Here is an 8,368-nt window from a genome sequence, read left to right on the forward strand (position 1 = left end):
AATTATGTTTGTAATTGATAAGTTTAAGCTAGTGCGACAAGATTTAGAGCATGTACGAGGTTACCTGTAAAACTTTACATGATGGGAACATTTGAAAGACGTATTTCGTCCAAAGTTACGTCTCACACTTTGCTGTCAAGTACAGCCTGAGGACAAATATGTGACTGTGTGGGATAAGGCATTCGTCCAGTCGCGAACCACAACAGGAAACTTGGCAAACGCGCACCGTTCGCCACGTGCTCGTCGGTAGCACAGTGTTCTTTTCCTTCTTCTATTTTTCTTTCATTTGTCTTCCCCCCTCCTTCACTCTTCCTGCAACCTCCTGCTGTCTCCTGCTCCCGGACAGCTGTTCCGCGGTTCGAAACATCTTGCGGCGACTGTACGCGACAGCTTAAAAAAAAGAGATAGAGAGAGAAAGAGGTCGGGGAGAGGGTCCACGTGGTAAATTACGAGCGTCGTGTGACGTCACGAGCAGAGATCAAGGACAGTTTTACGAGTGGAGATGATGAGGCCTTTTCTATCCTCTACCATGACTGCCACGGGAAGGAGGAGGGGGTATTCACTGTTTCAGAAGGGGAGGGGAGGATTCGGAGGTGGCCACACAACAACATAAATTCGTTAGCGTAGCATAATTTTTTGTTAAAAATAAAATAACGAAAGAGAGTGGTAAGGAAAGAAACACGACGTTGACTTTCAGGTTGCGGAGTCAAGGTCAAATCACGCATTACAAATAAAGATTTTATATGTTCTATTTATTTAAGGGGTCAGATCACAATTTTCTTGAATCCGAATTCCGAATTAGACTCACAAAGAGTACAAAAAAAATTCTACCCTTTCAATCTGAATCTTGGTCTAGTCCAGGTTTACTGACTTGTTGCGTCGTGATAACAAGCTTAGAGTTTATCTTCTGAGATTATACAGCTGGGCATCACATACTTAATTGCTTGAATAATCCCGTTTTCGAAATATATGTGCATGGAATCGGTGGTCATTGAAAAACCAAGAAGTTAACTCTGCAAGGAGAGACCACTTTGGTCTGTGACTGCCACGAACCAGCCGTAACTGCTGAAGGAAAGGAAGATGAACTGGTCGGTTGGGAAAACAAAACACACGCCGCGGGGGAACGGTTGTCGGGTAACCCTCGCGGAGGTGTTGCTTATCGCCGCCACTCTGCTGCGAGCCCGCGCGGAGACATCACGGGAGCAGGGGCGTCGTAAAGCAGCGCCCCTCCCTCGCTCCACTACTAGGGAGCCAGATAAAGCGTCCTTAGATGGCGTCAGCGCACGTGTCCAGCGTCTGCCGACATCCCTCCCCAACCCCCTTTTTCATAAATATACCACTCACCTTCGTGCGTGGGCAGCTTAAAGTACTGTCACTGTCAAATATGTATGTCTCCAACTGTATTTGACAATAGAGTTGGAGATGTATTATAGGATATCCAGAAAAATGTCGCAGTTTCAATGGTATATTGTAAAAGTTTAATTTAGACTACATACTCACAACAAATCAAACATCAAATTGAAGAAGGTAAACTAACCTAGTTTTTTTCTTACATATGTTCAATATGTGCACCTTTAGTTATACGGCACACATCTACCTCGAGACCAATTCTTCCCATACTTTGATTTAAGATCCGGACCTCTTCAATTCTGTGTCTCAACTCTGGGAAATCATTAGGTAGCGGTGGAACGTAGACACGATATTTTATAAAACCCCAAAGCAAAAAAAATAATGGCATGGAGTCATGTCAGGTGAAAGTGGAAGTCAGCAAAAAAGAGCTCTGTTATCTCGACCATTACAACGAATGCAACGGTCAGGGACTTCGACATTCAACCACTCGTCTACAAAGAGATTCCAATGGGGAGGGGCTCATCCTATTGCAAAATAAATTTAACAGGTTCACCATCTACTTATTGGGGAAAGAGCCATTATTTAAACATAGGGCTGCAAACGAGAAAATAACAAAGCAGTATTCGCACATGCGCTAATCTAAATCTGTATTATTTACTATTTAATTATGAACTTGAACCAGCACTCTACAACGCTTACAGTTGTTACTATTAAAATTTTTAACTGAGGCGTACTTTTATGGACATACTGGTTTAGACAGAAAATGGCTTCCAATTTTCTCCGTCAAATAAATTTGGACAAATATCCTCATACATGTTTGAAATCATCTCACTTCGCACTACCAAAGTTTATTTTTGCTTTGAGCCATCTCAAAATTTTTAATTTTGATCTCATTTTGAAATTTAATAACGCATCTCAGTGCTGGATGTAATTTGTTTAATTCTTATGATATTTGTGCATTGATAATTTTTTTAAACATATATAAATTTCACTCACAATAATATTCGTTACATAATAAAAATAAATGTTCTGTGAGTTATTAAAGTTATAGAAAAATATTTTCATTTTTACACATACAATTAATTCGCATACTACATTCATATTATCATTACTTTAGTTATTTCATAGTTATAATCTCTTCGATTGCCCAGGTGTTCTTCGCCATTTCAAAGATTCGTAGTGACGGGAAAAGGGTGTCAATTCCGTTTTCGATAGGCAACTTGTTTTGTATGGAAAATATTTTACGGAAACACAAATCATCCAATTTGTCAAATATACATGGCTGCACTAGAAACTTTTTCGGTGACGTCATAACACTCCAACTATATTTGGCACAACATATTTGAAGGTGATGGATGCGAATATTTGACAGTGCGACAGTGTTTTAAGAGGGGCGTCAAGAAACCGCGATTTCATGCACAGCTTATCACTGCCTCTCTAGAGCACCGAGTTGCGACACACGACACTGCACTGCAGTCGGACCAAGCTCGCTGCGCGCTCTGTTTGCGGCGGGCGGAACCACGTGATCTACTGTACCTGGCGTACGTCTTCGTTAATAAATGGTATTCGTCGAGGGAAAATATGAAGCTTGTAATTCTTCAATGCTCTTTGTTAAAGTCTGCAGCATTTATGTTGTAACTGACTCTTAACGAAGAAAGAAACATTATTTAACCAACGAAAACGACAATGTTTAAACGCATTTGTTTAAGAACACGTAACTTTATTAAAAAAAGACCAACTTTTAGTAAAAAAAAACGGTGTTTTGTGATTGATCGAGTTCTTTTCAGGTTTACGCCCATTGCTTATACGTAAATCACAGTCCTGAATGGGCTGGCAAAAAAAGGCAATTACTTCTCTTGCAGTAATAAAGAAACCTCTGAAGCAGACACCCCTTAATGCATTCAAATAACCAGTCTGGTGTTTTCGCAAAAATTTAATTGTTCCTAAAGATCGCAGGCTTTCGCGGCCAATTTCGGAACTTGTTTGGCTTCTGTGTTGTAGCCGCGTCGAAGTGGAAGATATCACCGACGTTTCGGTTGACGTTGCAGTCGCCATCATCAGGAAGCAGTAGGCAACTGCTCAACTCAGAAGTAGGTAACTGCTCTCTGATGATGGCGACTGCAACGTTGACCGAAACGTTTGGTGATATCTTTGAGTAACAGGCGATTTGCCTAAAGGCGGTTGCCTAAACATGAATTCGTTACGGCGATTTGCCTAAAATCATTTCGTCTTAAGGCGTTTTGCCTAACGTCGAATTGCCTAACGGCTATTTGCCTAAAGGCGATTTGCAAAAAGGCGATTTGCCTAACGGCGTTTTCCCTAACGGAGTTCGGCCTGACGGCGATTTACCTGACGGCGTTTTGTTTAAAATGTTACTATGAAGACAAAACCTCGATTTGCCTAACGGCGTTTTGCCTAACCTAACCTGACCTGACATAACCTAATCTAACCCAACCTAACCTAACGGCGTTTTGCCTATCGGCGTTTTGCCTATCAGCGGTTTGCCTAACGGCGATTTGCCTAACGGCGATTTGCCTAACCGCGATATGCCTAACGGTGTTTTGCCTAACGCTGAATTGCCTAATGGCGTTTTGCCTTAAAGAGGAAAAAGCGTTTTGCCTAACGGCGAATTTCCTAACGGCGTTTTGCCTAAACGGCATTTTGCCTAAAATTAGGCAAAACACCTTTAGGCAAAACGACACATGCCCATATCTTCGCCTTCGTCGCGGCTACAACCCAGAAGCCTAGCAATTCATATAATTGTTTCTGCCAACGATATGTATTTGACTATTTGAATTCTATAAAAAAAACATTTTAAACCAACATGGCGTTTCTCAATATCTATGTATCCTCCTTAATCTGTGCAAGTCCGCACCAGAAGATTTTTCCTTGTATTTGGCAGCGGTTGGCATGAGAAATCAGGCTCCTTTCCTGCTAAATTAAAAAAAAAATCTGTGATTTAGGTGCCGCTTATAGACTTGTATTCTAGAAACTCAACCAATCTGAAAAAAAAAAAAAAATGTTATGCTGCTGGGTTTTGGCACAACGCTAGTCTCGAAAATGTATTTTGTAAGGCTGGCCTTTACTCTCTATGAAGCTATTCTTGGAAATTTATCACGAAATACTTATAGTTTTCTTACATCTTGTTCCGTAAAAAATATTTCTATATATTTTTTTACTTTGTGCTAACTACTAACGGTAAAAATTATTGCAATTGTTTAGAATTATATTAATTTGCGTAACACACTACAGCTTACCAATTATGTTTAAAATTGGCATAATAATTGGGAACACTCTTTTCGAAAAAAAAAATAATAGATGCTAAATATTTTTAATGATAAATATTTTAGAAAATTCCTTTCAAATTTAATGTACGATCAAAACTTTAAATAAGAGCTTCCAAGCGTATTTTTCTGCGACGTACAACAATCCTTCGCTTAGATGCATGCCAACATGAAGAATGTTCGATGCCACAATTTTACGTAAAAAAAAAAAAAAAGAACACGCGACCTACGTTATAGAAATCATTAAAGATTCAATATAGATTTACTCGATCCTTTTTTTTTTCTGTGAGCTAAGTGTGATTTCAACAACAGTTAGGTCAGTGGCCGTTAATCTTCGGAGCACACACCACCATTGACCACTATTTTTAATATATCTTCTCATTTTTCAATTTAATCCCTATTGGAAGTCTTAAATGAAGATAGCTACAGAAAAGCACTACTCGGTCAAAGGTCCGATATGGTTTCGCCTTGTAAGTATTTAAAATCCGAAGAAATAAATGGCTTCAATTATGGTAAATACTGAAGACCCAACCAAATTATGCAATAAAGTCTTTTGAACTGTAGTGTAATGTACATTTAAAACAATTATGAATTAAGATATTTCTATATTTATTCTAAATAACTAAAAAAATTTTCTAAACATTTAAAATCATACTCGGTTCATATGAGAACAGCTTTTCTCAATGATGAAGAACATCAGGTCAAAACTAAGGAAACGGCGACAAAGGTCCATTATGAAAATTTGCTTTAAGTTTATGAATCAGTTATTAAAAAAAAAATATTTTGCTAAATTAACAAAGGAACACAGAGTTATTAAAAAAAACTGTTTTAAAAGATAATTTTGCTTTTATATGCTTTTGCCATCTTAACAAGAATTGTAATGTCATAGTTGAATTGAATTGTTTTATTCTATAGTGTTTTTATATGATGCTTTAAAACTTCTTTGTGTTATAAATATATTTTATAAAGATTTAAAACTCCTGGGAGGCAGATCTAAATTAATTAAGCAAAACAATGTTTTTTTTTTTTTAAATCCAAACAGATCTATTTATGTTCCGGTTGTTATCTTGCAAAAGACTGTAAACAATTTCTTTCAGAAAAAATGTTAATGTAGTTTATAGTGGCAATATGACGCATGGCTCACAAAACTTTAGCTAAGAAAACAATTATTGGCCAATTATTTAAAAAAAATGTTTAAAGCCACTGCTTTAGATGAATACGTACATTTGACATGAAGCAGAGAAAAAAAAAGGAATTCCTCGTATTCTCTACATTGCCAAACTGCACTAAGAAGGCGCAGGCGAATTAATTATAAAACTTGAAACAAATAAAAGTTATTTAAGTAGATCTACTCGAGACACATTAAACCATAACTCGGATGTAGGCTTGTTTCTACTCCTAAACAACGTTTCATAAGAAAAGTTGTGCTGAAACTAAATCTTCCGCAAACTTTATATTTTCAGTTTTAAACTTTAAGAAATGTTTATTTTGTTTTGATTTAATATTAAATTAATCATATTTCAACATAAATGAGCGATTAAAATTTTCGTATTAAGCAAACCCAGTAGTTAGTTAAAGCGACCATTTTTCAATTATGCACCTTAAGTGTTTTCACATGAAAATCATAAACTTGGGAAGCATTAAATTAAAAAAAGGTGCAATAAACTCATCGTCTATGTGTTTTCAAAAAATAGGAAATACAAGAAAAAAAAAACTCTACAGCGTATGTCGATACCGGAAAGGGGTTGTGGGTGAAAGCATCAACATCATACAAAATTGCTTTATCCCGAAATAAAGTAATTCACATTAACAAATCATCATCCCACTTATCGGGTGCCGATGTTTTCCAACACGTCACCACGGAGCACCACGACTCGAGGAAGGAGATGTTTATAACCAGTAATTAATTAAGGTAAAAATAAATTGGTCAGCGGGGTCAGCGATAGCCAGCGGTTTTGTTTACTTTACGAGTTACGGTTGGTGTAATAGGGGAAGGGGGGTAGGGGTGAAAGGAGGAGGGACCCTTGACCCCTTCGTAGCCGCAACCCCAGAATTAATTACCCCTTCGCCGGAACAAGCGGCCAGATTAATTGCCGGCGCGACGGCACGGGACGCTGAGGCAAGTGAAACGTGGTGTGACGTGTGGCACCAAGACCCCCGAGAGGTCACAGGGTCAGCAAGTTATCACCCGTGCGCATTCTGGTGCGACCTCGCTGGAGACTGCGTTGTTTTATGGTCGCATGAATACAGCCGCGCTGGGGGGGGGGGGGGGGGGGAAGGAGAAAACAGTGCCGAGATAAGCTTATCGCGCAGATGGTACCACGACGCCTTGACCGTAATACGCAGTTCACTCACTAGCTGCCTCTTGCGCTAGACGCCTGAAATCCTTACTATTAGGCACATAGACTTACGGTACCCGCCTACTCAGGGGTGTAATTGTGTGAGGCGGGACGATAAGTGCGACACTCGCTGGTGCTTCAGGCGCGGTGTCGCCTCTAAACTGGCGCGTAGTCTTCACGTCGCGCATAGGGCAAATTAGCAATTTGAGCGGTAACCATAACGTTATATGGCGGAGAGGTGATGTTAAAAGTGTAATGCTAGTCCCTTGAGTGGTTTCATAATTCTGTACTGGAAGTTTCACGTCCAATTTCACTCTTAAAACACACGTTTGAACCATTTTCATTCTCCTAAAAGTACCGTTTAGATGAAAAATACGGAACCAGAACCACACATCGGCCCTAAGCGTATTCTTAAATGGTTTTCATTAACAGACACCACTGGGATGTCTTGAGCAGTTTCCAAATTGCGTGTTTTCTTCTAGAGCTCTGTACACCGAATGTGTGCCCGGATAGGCGGGGGCCTATAACGCCTTTGCTTTTGGACCACAAGCAGTTTTAATGCGTCCCGAAGGAAAATAAGCCAATAACAACTTTTGAAAATTAAAATTACCGAACACACGAAACCAAGTTGGAAGGTAAAATTTAACATCAGCCAATGGGAGAGAAAAAACAACTTATTTGTGTACAAGTGTGTGTTCGTTCTGGTAACCAGAAAAGAACGTTACGTTTGCAGGTGTCTACCGAAGGCTAAATTATAATCATGGACTAGAAATCTTCAGTACAGGCGAAAAAAAAAATGTACTATTAAAAAGAATTTCTTTTGAAACCAGTGGCCAAGAAATAGTTTGTAATACTATAAGAGCGATATTGTAAATTTGTACAACACATGGGTATTGTTAATTTACATAATATGAAATAATTTTTTAGAGATGATGCTGAATATTTCTTGGTGAATTGGCTAATAATTTTATATTTTAATTGATTTTTTTATTCAAGCACAATTTTTTTCAAACCATGGAAAATATAATAGAATACTGAGTAATTGGTCTTTAATTTGTTTTATTCTGCGCGGTTCATAATGGACATCTATCAGGGAATGGTTTACTATTGGAGTACTGGGACAACACAAGGCATATGTGCCCGGGTAAGAATCCGAAACCAGTGTTACTGCGGACACTTTTTTTTAGTTATACAGTTGTTTTTAAAATGTACCAATATTGTTAATTTTACATTAATATTATTGTTCCATTTATAAAAAAAAATAGCACTGTGGCACCTGACAGATCTACGGTAGACTAGTCATATCTACGATAGACTGGCCATATCTACGATACAGCTACTGGTCAAATCATACACGAACCAAAACCGGTCAGATAGTAGAATATCAGCGTTTGT

This window comes from Bacillus rossius, chromosome 1 (assembly GCF_032445375.1).
Source record: "Bacillus rossius redtenbacheri isolate Brsri chromosome 1, Brsri_v3, whole genome shotgun sequence".
In the NCBI taxonomy this organism is placed as follows: Eukaryota; Metazoa; Arthropoda; class Insecta; order Phasmatodea; family Bacillidae; genus Bacillus; species Bacillus rossius.